The sequence below is a fragment of the Pan troglodytes genome, chromosome 1, assembly GCF_028858775.2.
Source record: "Pan troglodytes isolate AG18354 chromosome 1, NHGRI_mPanTro3-v2.0_pri, whole genome shotgun sequence".
Lineage (NCBI taxonomy): Eukaryota > Metazoa > Chordata > Mammalia > Primates > Hominidae > Pan > Pan troglodytes.
The window spans coordinates 106,894,679-106,909,428 of record NC_072398.2 but is presented as its reverse complement, the minus strand read 5'-3'; the positions used below and the strand labels follow the sequence as shown (position 1 = coordinate 106,909,428).

The 14,750-nt window shown below is 47.1% G+C and overlaps 1 protein-coding gene across 4 annotated transcripts in view; it reads right to left on the bottom strand.

The window, feature by feature from the left end:
* PDZK1 (PDZ domain containing 1) overlaps positions 1-14,750 on the bottom strand; it is a 47,668-nt gene that overhangs the window by 30,428 nt on the left and 2,490 nt on the right. Inside the window, exon 1 of one of the 4 annotated variants that reach the window (XM_063815231.1) lies at positions 2,871-3,040. The exons of 1 other annotated variant lie outside the window; for it this stretch is intronic. The gene's annotated coding sequence lies outside the window, so the exon portion shown is untranslated. Of the gene's footprint in view, positions 1-2,217; positions 2,810-2,870; positions 3,041-14,750 lie in introns of those variants that run through there. 2 more of the 4 variants (XM_016941577.4, XM_063815226.1) reach the window with 2 other exon arrangements.

The window sequence follows — 14,750 nt, the reverse complement described above, 5'->3', positions numbered from 1 at the left end:
GTCATGTAATAGCAAAGCTGTCTGAAGATTATCTCAATAGCACTTAAGATGTGCTAGACACTATGTGCATTCATTTAACCCTCATAACTTCCGGAACTAGGTTCTAATATGCCCATTTGACTGACGAGGAAATAGAAGCTTAGAGAGCCTGATCTAGAGTGCAGGTTTCCAATCCCAATGCTCATTTTCTTAATCACTTAGCCATGATACCCATCAGGCAAAGAGATTAAGGAAATCTGGGCAGTCCCTCATGAAGGACCAAAGAAAGAAGTTGCTGAGATCTTGAGGAAAACACGTCTAGCTCCAGCTTGCCACTCTCATTGCATCCCTATGCAACGAATGCAAGAATCATTTCACTAAGAAGTGACCAGAGAAACCCATTCCCATATGATTAGACCCTGGACTTCAGATGCCCTGAGAGAGGATTGGAGTCCTTCAACCTCCTTTCCTGAGGAACACCTCATCAAAGCCATCACCATCTGCATCTATTCTTCTAGCTCCTTCCCTGCCACACTAATTCCATTTATGCAAATATGTTCTATGCCAGGTAGTGCTCAAGGGGCTGGTAATACAGCAAGTAACACAAATGACAAGATCCCTGCAGTCTTGAAGCTTAACATCTGGCAAAGGTGACAAGTAAAAGAGATGATTTTTTTTTCTCGAGATGGAGTCTCACTTTGTCACCCAGGCTAGGGTGCAATGGCACAATCTTGGCTCACTGCAACCTCCACCTCCCAGGTTCAAGCAATTCTCCTGCCTCAGCCTCCCAAGTAGCTAATACTACAGACAGGCAGTACCACGCCCGGCTAATTTTTGTATTTTTAGTAGAGATGGGGTTTCACCATGTTGGCCAAGCTGGTCTTGAGCTCCTGACCTCAGGTGATCCACCTGCCTCAGCCTCCCAAAGTGCTGGGATTACAGATGTGAGCCACTGCACCCAGCCCAAATGAGATGATTTCTGATGGTACACGCTATGAATGATAGAGATACTGGTGGCATGGAGGTGGGAGGCTGATTTAGAAAGTCCTTCCTGGGAGGTGACATTTTAATTCATACCCCAGTGACAAGGAGCTACCCTTCAAGGCTCCAGGATCTACCTTATACTTGGCCAACTGAAAAAGACATTAATGATGATCTGGTCTCAACTTCTTATTTGTAAGTGAGCAAACAGAGGCTCAATGAGATTAAAAGACTAGGACAAGGTTTCCCAAGTGACTGCAATTTGTTTCTTCTTACTATTCTACAGAGACTTTCGATATACACATTTGAAATCTAGGCATCTTACATCGTGTTTTTAACATATTCATGGTTTTTTGTTTTTTAGACAGGATCTCAGTCTGTCACCCAGGCTGGAGTGCAGTGATGCAATCATGGCTCACTGTAGCCTCGACCCCCTGGGCTCAAGCAACCCTTCCATTTCAGCCTCCCAAGTAGCTGACACCACAGACACATGCCACCATGCAGGATTAATTTATTATTATTTTTTGTAGAGATGGGGGGTCTCACTTCATTGCCCAGGCTGGTCTCGAACTCCTGGCCTCAAGTGATCCTCCCGCTTGGGCATCCCAAAGTGCTGGGATTACAGGCATGAGCCACCATGCAGGACCACACATTTGTACTTATAATTTTATTTTCAGTACACTCTTGGGGAAAAGATGACAGACCTTCACTTGATCAGTAATGAAATTGAGGCTCCAGTTGGCTAAGTAGTTTGTCTAATGGCCTGTCACTAGCAACTGAATCAAAACTCTGATGATTTGTATTCCAGTCCTGTGTTCTTTCCCCTGGGGGAGAAGTAGCTGCCTAGCCAGTGGTCTATGAATATAAGACATCATTACCAGCAACTTCACACCCTATGGTGCAGAGAACATACAAAAGTCAAAGATAAGCACAAGTTACTATCATAACACAGAAATTCAAAGACCCTGAGTAATTTGCTGCAGACTTCAGATGACTGGACAATCATGGCCTGAGGCAGTCCCTGCTACCCCCTCTTGCCTTCTAGATACAAGACTGAAAGCTGCCCTGGTGACACATTGCAGAGATTTTAGTAAATAAAGAAGAATGTGTTTCTCAGAGCCAACGCCCAAATCTTCATAGCTGGACCCAACCCAGACCAGGAGTCTTCATAGCAAGTGAACCCTTAGGTAAGTGTCATACTTAAGTCTCATGAGTCTTCTGCTTAAGAAATAAACTACTAGTGGTTCCCAAACCTACCTGCACTGATCAGAATGATTCTGGGAGAGTTTTCAAATAAAGATCTTTCAATTCACACAAGGCCTGGAGACTTAGAAATGCCAAAGGTGAGAGCCTGGGGAATGTATGTTTTAAAATTCAGCCAGCCTGGAAATCCACTGGTTTTTCTCATGTCTTAGTGCTGCAGTGTGATACAGAGAGGAAAGATGCCTGCTTTTATTATCTAGTGGGCAAGCTAAGTTAGGCTGCATCCTTTAAAGGCTGCTTCCAGAAGAGTCTTCTCTGCTACCCAAGGCCCCTGTATCAGTAGGAAGGTCCTGGGCATATCCGCCTGGTTACCTGTGAAGTCTGTTGTCTCACTCCCTTTGGCTGCACATCAAACCCCCATACAACCCCGGGAAAGCTTTTTCTGAGATTGGTTTACCAATTTCTTTGTGAAGCAGACCCTAGCCTGCAAAGGTGAGGGGCATCTCCAGCAGAAAGAATCTCAGAGCGTGGATCATCTCTCACCCCCAACCACCGCCAAAGGGGCCTGGCTGCCTCCCCATGGGACTCTTCTCTGCCCTAGACAGCCAGCTACTGGCTTGGAAAAAGAAAAAGGGAAAAGGAAAAGAAAGAAGGTAGTTCAGGCCCCGGTGGCCAGCACCCTCAAGGAGGACACGAGCAGTTCTTACCTGGAGATGGAAGAGGAGCTGCTCTGTTCGTTCACTCAGGAATTCTGTCTCTGCAGGTGAGCATTAGGCTTGCAACTCACTGGACTTTGAACAGAGATTGATTTAAAAGCTAATGTATTTAACAGGGACATGTGGTCTGAATTCAAGTGACCTCTGTCCTGCTTCCTGCCAGCTGGCTGGGCCCTGAGCTGGAAAATCTGACAAACCTCAGCAAACCAAAAGCTCTGGCCCACCTGCCTGGCCCTGCGGGGAGGCCGCTGCTCGCCAGCCACTCCCAGAGAACAAGGAGGGGAGAGGGGGCGAAGGACAGCCAGGGAGGAGGTGCCTCCGCTTTCCTTGGTACTCTCCCTTTGGCAGATGCCTTGGTTACACCCAACCAACCCCCAATCCTGTTAGGATCCTCCAGTCCCCCATCCCGGGGTCAGGGCCGAGGCTCATACAGGAGCATCCTCAATCACTGAGGCCTCCCCAAGGAGCAGTAGCCTATAAAACTCCCACCCACGAGGCCAGTAAGCCCCAGGAAATGGGGCCAAGCACTCAGGGCACCCATCCTGCTTCCCTCTGCCCTGGATTCTCACTTGTGTGCTCCCTAGGAGTTTAGCAAGCAAAGCCCTAGAGCAAGCAAAGCCCTTGTTCTTGTGTCCCAGGCTTCCTTCTTCTTATCCACTCTCTCCCCTCTCTTTTTTTCTTCTCTTTCTCACCTGATGGTGCTCTTTCTATTCTCCAGCCTAGCGATAATTGTCTTCCCCTTCACACACTCAGAGCCTCTCGGGCAAGCCCAGCAGGGTAGGTGGAAGGCATTTTTACAAACCCCTCCATCCTGCTGCCTTGCTGCCCGAGCAGTAGGCTGGTGCCCGTGTGCTCAGCCGCTAGCCCTAGCCACGATCAGCAGCTGATCCCTATCAGCAGCACCCACACAGACAATTCTAGCACTGGCCTTCTCACTGACCTGAATCCTCAGCCCACAGTGCAAATCAGGGCAAGAGATTGCTCCCGGCACTGAGGCAAAGCAAACCACAGGCCGAGGACTGGGTGACCTCACCCCTCTTCCACCCACACTGGAAGGGCCATTTGTCTTTGCTGGGCCTTGGCTTGGCCCCCAACAAAGACATGACCTGAGCCCATGGATAAACGGTTTAAAATGACAAACATTGAGCAGCTTCCTCATACCAGCTTATCTTCCTCCACCTTGGGGCTAAGCCCTCCTGGCCTCCTCTATATCTTTCAAAGCAGAAGGTAGAATGGGAAAATCTGGATTTAGGATCAGAACACCTGAGTTCATCACAATCCCAGCAATTTGTGAGGCCAAAGCGGGCAGATTGCCTGAGCTCAAGAGTTCGAAACCAGCCTGGGCCACACGGCAAAACCTTGTCTCTACAAAAGGTACAAAAAGCCAGGCATGGTGGTGCATGCCTGTAGTCCCAGCTACTCTGGAGGCTGAGGTGGGAGGATCACTTGATTGAGAGGCAGAGGTTGCAGTGAGCCGTGATCATGCCACTGCACTCCAGCCTCAATGACAGAGTGAGACCCTGTCTCCAAAAAAAAAACAACAAAACAAAAAAGAAAGAAAGAACACCTGAGTTCAATTCTGACGCCACCATTTCCCATTTCCCAGGTGTTTGATCCAGAGTAATTCATTTTTAACTCTCTGGGTCTCACTTACCTTTATCATGTATAAATAGTTGTTATTGTATGGTTTTTAGAAATTTTTAAAAATTGCTGTTGTTGTTGTTGTTGTTTGAGATGGAGTCTCACTCTGTTACAGCCCAGGCTGAAATGCAGTGGTGCAATCTCAGCTCACTGCAACATCCGCTTCCTGAGTTCAAGTGATTCTCCTGCCTCAGCCTCCCGAGTGGCTGGGATTACAAGTGCCCGCCACCATGCCTGGCTAATTTTTTGTATTTTCAGTAGAGACAGGGTTTCACCATGTTGGCCAGGCTGGTCTCGAACTCCTGACCTCAAGTGATCCTCCCGCCTTGGCCTCCCAAAGTACTGGGATTACAGGCCTGGTGTATTCCTTTTGTCTCTGGTTTATTTCATTCAATATGATGTTTGTGAGGTTCACTCATGTTGCTGTGAGTAGCTGTAGTTCATTCGTTTTCATACTAGGATTCCATTTACATAATGTCCAAATATAGGGCAGAACTTTGGGGGATTCCTGCTTAGGTGGTAACACACGACCCTAACTTCTGGTATGCTGGCAATATTCTAGTTCTTGAGCTAAGTGAAGGTTACACAGGTATTTAAGATTAATTACCGAGCTATGCATTTTTGTTTCATGCACTTATTCTGTATAAATAATAATTAAATTATATTGAAATTTTAAACATTACAATATGTGTATAGCATACTGGAGTAAGAAGAAGCTCTTCAAGTGACCTGCCTGAGGATTTCAGCTGTGCTCAGCTCTGCATGATCTATTCAAAAATGAAAGGGATCAATATCTTGGCATGCCAATAACCTACATGTGGCACACCTGAGCAATCTGGTCAGGAAGCTTTGATCTCTCCAATTTTTAAAAATTGGCTGGGCACGGTAGCTCATGACTATAATCTCAGCACTTTGGGAGGTTGAGGCGGGAGGAATGCTTGAGTCCAGGAGTTTGAGACCAGCCTGGGCAACATGGTGAAACCCCATCTCTACAGAAAACACAAAAATTAGCTGGGTGTGGTGGTGAGCACCTGTAGTCCCAGCTACTCAGGAGACTGAGGCAGGAGGATTGATTGAGCCTGTGAGATCAAGGCTGCAGTGAGTCACGATCATGCCACTGCATGCCAGCCTGGGCTACAGAGCGAGACCCTGTCTCAAAAAAAAAAAATTAAATTGTGGTAAAATATTCATAACAAAAAAATTATCATTTTAATCATTTTGATGATACAATTCAGTGGCATTAAGTACTTTCACACTATTGGGCAACCATCACCACCATCCATCTCCAGAACTTTTTCATCTTCCCAAAGTGAAACTGTGTAGCCATTAAACACGATTTTCTATTCCTTCCTCTCCAGCCCCTGGCAACCACCTTTCTACTTTGTTTCTACAAATTTGACTACTCTAAGCACCTTCTATGTGTGGAATCATATGCTATTTGTCCTTTTGTGACTGGCTTATTTCACTTAGCAAATGTCTTCAAAGTTCATTCATGTTGTAGCACATGTCAGAATTTCCTTCCTTTTGAAGGGTGAATAATATTCCACTGTGTACATACACCACATTTTATTTATTTGTCCATCAAGGAATGGGTTGCTACCACCTTTAGGCTGCAGTCAATAATGCTGCCATGAAAATGGATGTACAAATATTTGTTCAAGTCCCTGTTTTCAAATCTTTTGGATATTTGCCCAGAAAAGGAATTGCTGGATCATACATTTAATTTTTTAAGGAACCACCATACACCATACTGTTTTCCACGGTGGCTGCACCATTTTGCTTTCTCACCAGCAACATAGAAAGGTTCCAATTTCACCACATTCCCATGAACACTTGTTCTTTTCTGTTTTTTGTTTGTTTGTTTTTTAATTGATGGCCATTTTAATGGGTTTGAGGTGACATCTCATTGTGGTTTTGATTTGCATTTCCTTAATGATTCATGATGTTGGGCATCTTTTCACGTGCTTACTGGCCATTTGTATCTTCTTTAGATAAATGTCTATTCAATTTGCTTGCCCATTTTTAAAATCAAGTTGTTTTTGTTGTTATTGAATTGTATCATCTCAATTTTTCTTTATTATAAAACAAAGACTCAGAGAGGTGAAGTGACTTAGCCACAGCCACCTCAGGCAGAAACATGGCTAAAAACTCTGTGCTTTTGCTTTTATGGCCAATGCCCTTTCTACTATACCAGTCTGCCTGGCTCAGTGGGTATCCTCAAATTTTTCCTCCAACTTCAGGTCTGATGGTCCTAGTATGCATGTCCTACTACGTTGTCTTTTTAGTAGCTCATTAACTTACTCTGAGCCTGGAATTTTAAGCTCCAGTGGTTTTCTCTCCCTGTCTAGAGTCAATATTTATGACAGGCTCCCTTTCCACTCTCTCTGTTACTCTGGCCTCATCCCACCTTAAGAGGCGACTGTGTACTCTGCATACCTTTGGAGGAATTTATTAGGCCAGGGTCCAGATGCAAGACTGAGATAAATGTTTTATAGCAGTGTGGGTGACAGGCTGGAGACGGGGCAATGCCACTTGGCTGCAGCACACACTGTGGCCCCACATGACTGCTGACTGGAACTTTCTAGTTCTTTTCAGTAACCAAGTGTCAGGACAGGGGAGGCCTGAGGATCCTTGGAGAGCTATGAATTATTAACACTTGCAAGCTGGCTGCCAAGGATATCCGAGTAGTAATTCACTCGTTCTTCCTTTTCCCAGATGAGGGGTCAGAATACACAATCCTTTTCCACCATAAGAAAAAGGCACAGAACAAGAACATGCCATGTTCTGGGTTCCTGCATGTACCAAGGTCTGGTCTTGGCACTCTTGGAGTGTTGGTTAAAAGGGTATTTGGTTGCCCCTTTCTGAGAGATACAGAAACAATCAGTGGTTCTTGGGCAGTTTGGATTCTGCCTTAAAAAGCCAGACCCTCAAGGGCCCCCAAAGGTCCAGAATGGGGAACAGGAGAAGAGCAAGGAAAGTGTCAGGGATATCAAGGCTACAGCCTCAGCCTGACCTCATCCCTCTGGGGACCATCCCATGCAGAGGTAAAGGGTCAGTGAGAAAGAATCAGGAACCATGAACAGCCTAGTGGCCCAAGTCTGTAGCTTGATTTAAAAGACATCCCTCGGCCGGGCACGGTGGCTCACGCCTGTAATCCCAGCACTTTGGGAGGCCGTGGTGGGCGGATCACCTGAGGTCGGGAGTTCAAGATCAGCCTGGCCAACATGGAAAAACCCTGTCTCTACTAAAAATACAAAATTAGCCAGGCGTGATGGTGCATGCCTGTAATCCCAACTACTAGGGAGGCTGAGGCAGAAGAATCGCTTGAACCTGGGAGGCAGAGGTTGCTGTGAGCTGAGATTGCGCCACTGCATTCCAGCCTGGGCGACAGAGCAAGACTCTGTCTCAAAAAAAGAAAAGACATCCCTGCCAGGCGCGGTGGCTCATGTCTATAATCCCAGCACTTTGGGAGGCCAAGGTGGGTAGATCACCTGAGGTCAGGAGATCGAGACTAACCTGGCCAAAATGGCAAAACGCTGTCTCTGCTAAAGATACAAAAAAAAAAAAAAAAAAATCTTCCGGGCGTGGTGGCAGGTGCCTGTAATCCCAGCTACTTGGGAGGCTGAGGCAGAAGAATTGCTTGAACCCGGGAGGTGGAGGTTGCAATAAGCTGAGATCATGCCATTGCACTCCAGCCTGGGCAAGAGAACGAGACTCTGTCTCAGAAAAAAAAAAGACATTCCACCTCAAAGTATTACCTTCCCCAGAATGGTTCCAGTGCCCCCTGACATTCTAGCTTGGAAAGTAAACTAATTGTGCCCATCCTGTTTTCTCTGTTGCTTAGAATTCTTGCCAGGATGCTGGGCGCGGTGGCTCACACCTGTAATCCCTGCACTGTGGGAGGCCGAGGCAGGTGGATCACTTGAGGTCAGGAGTTCGAGACCAGCCTGGCCAACATGGTGAAACCCCGTCTCTACTAAAAATACAAAAAATGGGCTGGGCGTGGTGGTGGGCACCTGTAGTCCCAGCTACTTGGGAGGCTGAGGCAGGAGAATCACTTGAACCCAGGAGGCAGAGGTTGCAGTAAGCCGAGGTTGCGCCACTGCACTCCAGCCTGGGCAACAGAGTGAAAGAGCGAAACTCTGTTTCAAAAAAAAAAAAAAAAAGAAAAAGAATTCTTGCCAAGGAAAAAGCAATGCTTGTCTTTTTTTTTTTTTTTTTTGGAAATGTAGTCTCGTTCTGTCACCCAGGCTGGAGTGCAGTGGCATGATCTCAGCTCACTGCAACCTCTGCCTCCTGGGTTCAAGTGATCCTCCTGCCTCAGCCTCCCAACCAGGATTCCAAGTGTGCTCTACCACGCCTAGCTAATTTTTGTATTTTTAGTAGCAACAGGGTTTCACTATGTTGGCCAGGCTGAATTTGAACTCCTGACCTCAAGTGATCCACCCACCTCAACCTCCCAGAGTACTGGGATTGCAGGCATGAGCCACCACACCTGACCAATGATTGTCTTTATTATCCACTGAAGAAAGTACATTTTCTCCTCTAAAGCCCAAGTCAGCATGAGGATGGCACCATCCAGTTTGCCTTAGGGTAGAGTGCAGCCTCTGTGCCTCCAGACAACTGTAGAAGTGCCTGCAATTCCACTCAGCAGAGTATTTTTTTGCTAAGCACCCTTTGCTAAGTACTACCTATTCATTTCCTCTGGATCAATTGAAAATACCAGGGAAGGTAAATGTTAAATCTTTGATGGAAGAATGAGGCATCAAGACCTGGGACTCTTCGTGCCTGAGGGAAGGTTGAGAAAGAATGGCCATTGCCAAGTGTGGGAGACCAGTTTCCCCAACTTCTTCAGCCAAAGACAGCTTCGCAGGTGTCTTTCAGAGGAGCCCTGCACTGGGATTCACATAGTGTGGCTTGCAGGCAGCTCTCGGAGCAGCCCCACAGGCCTGGTCTCCCTCAGGAGGAGGCCTGGCCGCAAAGGAACTTGGTGTCCTCTATGACCGGAGAGGGACAAAACAGGCTCTATAGGACACCAAAGTAATTTGGGCACATTTTTCTATGCCTTCTGTTTTAAAAGACATAACTTGAGAGTACCTGGTGAGCCATTCACTACAGACTGGAAATTAGAATAGAGGCTGAGAGAGACATTTTTTTTCCAGGCCTGCCCTGTCATCTTGATACCCAAACCCCTGAAGCTGCCACCTCTGTCTCCACAATAAAACAGCCCTGAGGTCAGGTATGGTGGCTCGTGCCTGTAATCCTAGCACTTTGGGAGGCCGAGGCAGGTGGATTACCTGAGGTCAGGAGTTTAAGACAAGACTGGCTAACATGGCAAAACCCCGTCTCTGCTAAAAATACAAAAATTAGCCAGGCATTGTGGCGGGCGCCTGTAGTCCCAGCTACTCAGGAGGCAGAGGCAGGAGAATCGCTTGAACCCGGGAGGCAGAGGTTGCAGTGAGCCGAGATTGTGCCACTGCACTCCAGCCTGGGTGACAAAGCGAGATTCTGTCTCAAAAAAAAAAAAAAAAGCAAAACAAAAAAAACCCAGCCCTGACTCCCTCTCCATATTTTATCATTATTCTATTACCAACGACCCTGGGCTAAAGGCCAGCAGTGACAGTGGCTGGGACAGGGGCTGAAATGCCTGCACAGCTTTGCTGTATGTGTCTCTGGCTCTGAGGCTTGGTTTCCTTCCAGAAAACTGTTGGCTGTGCTAGGTGTCAGTTCACCCTTCTCCAGGGGAGAAGCTGGCCCTCGCACCAGCCCCTGCAGCCTCAAATGTGCTTCCTCACAGCCACTGGGGCTGCTCACCAACCATCACACTAGGCCCTGAACTGGGCCAAGGTCAGAGTTACTCTCCCTCACCCACACTCCCCAAACTGACACATGCTAAGCAACAAGGGGAAATGTGACGGGAGAATGAGCTCTACTCTTTACATGCAGGTGTAGCCTCTGGCACCTTCATGGCCTGGAAGTCTAACACAGTCCAGTGAAATGTAGAAATAGCTACAAAGCTAAAGTGACCTTTGGCTGCAGTGAACACACGAGACTTGGACTAAGCCGAGGCAGGTAGCAGGTCTGAGCCATGTATCTAACAAGGGAGACTGACAAACTGGACTCTGTTCAGAGAAGAGGGGAAAGGACAAACAAAATATTGGAACCATGAAAGCACTGAAATAATTATAAGAAATAATTGCAGGAGCTGGGGATATTTAGCCCAGAAAGGAGAAACTTTAGAATGATTAACTTTCTTCAGAGATTTGATAGACTCCTGAGTAGAAAGGAAAACTAGGTAATGCTGGCCAGGTGCGGTGGCTCACGCCTGTAATCCCAGCACTTTAGCAGGCCGAGGCAGGTGGATTGCCTAAAGTCAGGAGTTTGAGACCAGCCTGACCAACATGGTGAAACCCCTTCTCTACTAAAAAATACAAAAAATTAGCTGGGCGTGGGAGCGGTGGCTGCAATCCCAGCTGCTCAGGAGGCTGAGGCACGAGAATCACTTGAACCCAGGAGACAGAGGTTGCAGTGAGCCAAGATTGTGCCACTGCACTCCAGCCTGAGCAACAGAGTGGGACTCTGTCTCAAAAAAAAAAAAAGAAAAAAGAAAAAAAGAACACTAGGTAATGATACTAGCCCACACCTGAGTACTTTTATATGCCAAGCACCATGCCAATTGTTTTACACACTTTCTCATTTACTCTAAACAGCAGTTCTGTGATATAACTGCAATTATTATCCCCATTCCACAGTTGAGGAAAACACAGAAAGGTTGAATGACTTATCCAAGGTCACGTAGTAAGTGGAGTCAGGACCTAAATCCAGGCAGTCTGCCTCATGTGCCTGAGACTTGCCTGCCATCCATAGACATTTCCCATGTGGGGCCCTCAGCAGACTTCATTGAAAGTTAAAGGCAGGCAGGACTGACAGCAGCACAAGGAAGAATTTTACTGGAAGTATTCCACAAGGGATATTGTGTGGATACTTTGGGTGGTAGTGAGCTGCAGAACAGTAGACAGATTCAAGCAGAGGATGCAAGAGGTATTACCCTGAACAGTTCGCAAGGAGCATTACAGCAACAATAGCACCAGGGAACTTGTTAGGAATACAACTTCTTGGACCACCCCCACCCCTGCCCTGAGTCCCTGAATTAGAAACTCTGCAGCTGGGCCCAGCCATCCGAATTGTTCAAAGATGCCCTGCTGGTGATGTTAATACACGCTCAAGTTTGGGAAACACTGGCATGCAAGTGTCTGCACACTTCCAGGGACTGGAAGACTGCTGCAGTCTCTTCTGCTTCCAAAACCCCATAATTCTACAGAAGTAAGATGGAAATACAATTCAATGTCCACTCAGTTTTTCTTTGTCTTAATGTCGAGCACTTACTATTAGTATCTTGAAAACAATCTATCAGTTGCTAAATTGTGTAACTGGACTCATACACCTTAGACATTGAAAGGCCCACAGGATACATATTTGGGAGGTTGCGGATGACCAGGAGGCAGCCTATATTTCAGCCACCTCATTGCTTCACTGACTTCCAAACCAGCCCCATATGTCCCTGCTCCTTGCTGGTTCATACTGTTCCTCTACCCCTGCCTTTTGAAATCCTGCCTTCTTTCAAAGCTCAATTTAAATGTCACATTGTCCACACAGAGTGCCTAACACTGTCTGCGCCCACAGGGCAGTCTCCTTTTCTTCCTCCCAACCTCCCCTGCTTCCTGGGTTCTCTCTCACTTCTGGGGTACTTAGAGCTCTTGGTGCATTCTGCTTCTGCTTCATCTCACGGGAATGCAGGCCTCTCTCAACAGTGTGCTCGCCTTGAGAGCAGGCCCCATTCAGTCATCGTCAACCCCGCAGGGCCTGGCACACAATAACCTTGTGAGAAGTGACCAAAAGCAACATTTGCAGAAAACTGTGCGTGCAACTGTTTGCAGGATGGACAGACACTACATGGCTGATGAAAAGGAAGTGCGCTGCGATTCACTTTTGAGCCCTGAGGTCTTTGCAGAACTTTGAGGTTTTTTGCAATAACCAGTATGAATACATGTGTGTCAGCTAGTACTTAAGTGGCCCCAACCTCACTCACCCACAACTCTGGTTGCCTTTAACTTCTCTTCATGTTGCTAATAATCACTGTTTTACAGCTCCTGGATGATAAGGAATGCTGAGTGCTCTCAGAGCCAACCTTTGGAAGGTTCTCATAGACCCAAGGAGGGAGAAGTCTCCATTTTAGAGAGCAGAGAGGTCATCTGTTTGAACACTATCATAGAGACAGCAAATAAGGATACTGGGATAGCAGAGACCAGGCCCAGTTTAGCAGTTTATGCCAGTGGGACCCAGTATCCTGTGGGCTGTGGTGGACTGGTCCTGTGACCAAGATGATGGTGAGACACTCCTCTTCCCAACATGGGTTCCCAACCCCCAGGCTCCCAGAATGGACTCATTCTGCAGTGAAAGCTAACACTTTGATGGAGTGAAGAAGTATTTCTTTTCTTTTTTCTTTTTTTTTTTTTTTTTAGAGACACAGTCTCACTCTGTCATCCAGGCTGGAGTGCAGTGGCGCAATCACGGTTCACTGCAAGCTCCGCCTCCCGGGGGGTCACACCATTCTCCTGCCTCAGCCTCCCCAGTAGCTGGGACTACAGGCACCCACCACCACGCCCAAATAATTTTTGTATTTTTAGTAGAGACAGGTTTCACTGTGTTAGCCAGGATGGTCTCAATCTCCTGACCTCGTGATCCACCCGCCTCGGCCTCCCAAAGTGCTGGGATTACAGGCGTGAGCCACCGCGCCCGGCTTGGAGTGAAGAAATATTTCTAATATCTGTCTCATTTGACGATGGCTTCAGTGGAGCCATCTGGGAGTTCTCAAACCCCAGAGCACCCTACTGTTTTTAGGACCACAGAGTACTACAATAATAGGAATAAGAAGGAAAAGAGAGTCTCTAGACTAGTTATGAAAAATTTTCCCCCACCCTCCCTCCACCCTTGAATTCCTGGGTAGCCTGGCACTGGGTGGCAATCATGACAGGTGTTCCTCCAGAACCGTGGGGCTTCCTGGTGTGCTGTGCCCTTTGGCACACGGCCTGGCCCAGCCTTGCAGGACTTAGAGCCCAATGCTTCTAATTCTCAGACTAATGCTCCTGCCATCTAAGGGCACAACCCTAGAATTTAGGAACAATTGTTGTAATCTCCCAAGCCATCACTGACCAAGGAAGAACAGAACAGAATAGAAATGGATGGGAAGCTGGGAGTGGTGGTTCAGGCCTGTAATCCCAGCACTTTGGGAGGCCAAGGCCAGAGGATTGTTTGAGCCCAGGAGTTCAAGAGCAGGCGGGGCAGCATAGGGAGACCTCATCCATACAAATCATTTTTAAAATTATCAACCAAGCGTGGTGGCTCACGCCTGTAATCCCAGCACTTTGGGAGGCCAAGGCAGGCAGATCACTTGAGGTCAGGAGTTTCAGACCAGCCTGGCCAACATGATGAAACTCTGTCTCTACTAAAAATACAAGAATTAGTCCAGCATGGTGGCAGGCTCTCGTAATCCCAGCTACTCAGAAGGTTGAGGCAGGAGCATCACTTGAGTCCAGGAGGCAGAGGTTACAGTGAGCTGAGATCACGCCACTGTACTCCAGCCTGTGTGACACAGCGAAACTCCATCTCAAAATAAATAAATAAATAAATAAATAAAAAGTTATCCAGGTGTGGTGGCGTACACTGTGGTCCTAGCTGCTTGAGGGGCTGAGGTGGGAAGATCACTCGAGCCCAGGAGGTCAAGGTTGCAGTGAGCCATGATTGCCCCACTGCACTCCAGCCTTGGTGACAGAGCAAGACCCTGTCTCAAAAAAAAAAAAAAAAAAAAAAAAAAAAAAGGAAAGAAAGAAAAAAGAAAAAGAAAAAAAATGGGTGGGTGGGAAGATAAGGTCAGTCATTCATCCTCCCCCCCACCACATCAGGACCATTTTGGTGCCCCCACTCGTTGCCTCCCCTGCTCACCACCACCCTCACCCAAGCCTTCTTGACAGTTCCCTGACCTTCTTCCCTTTCAGCCTGGAGCAGCTGTGTTCTCTGTCCTACTTCTAACCAAAACCTACTCTCAGGAGAAGACTTGGTACCTTTCTTTATACTTGAGAGGACATTCTGTCCTTTTATCTTCTAGTTATTCTATCATCAGTCCTTTCCTTATTATGAATTAGCAAATACAAAATCTTTGTTCCCCAGGGT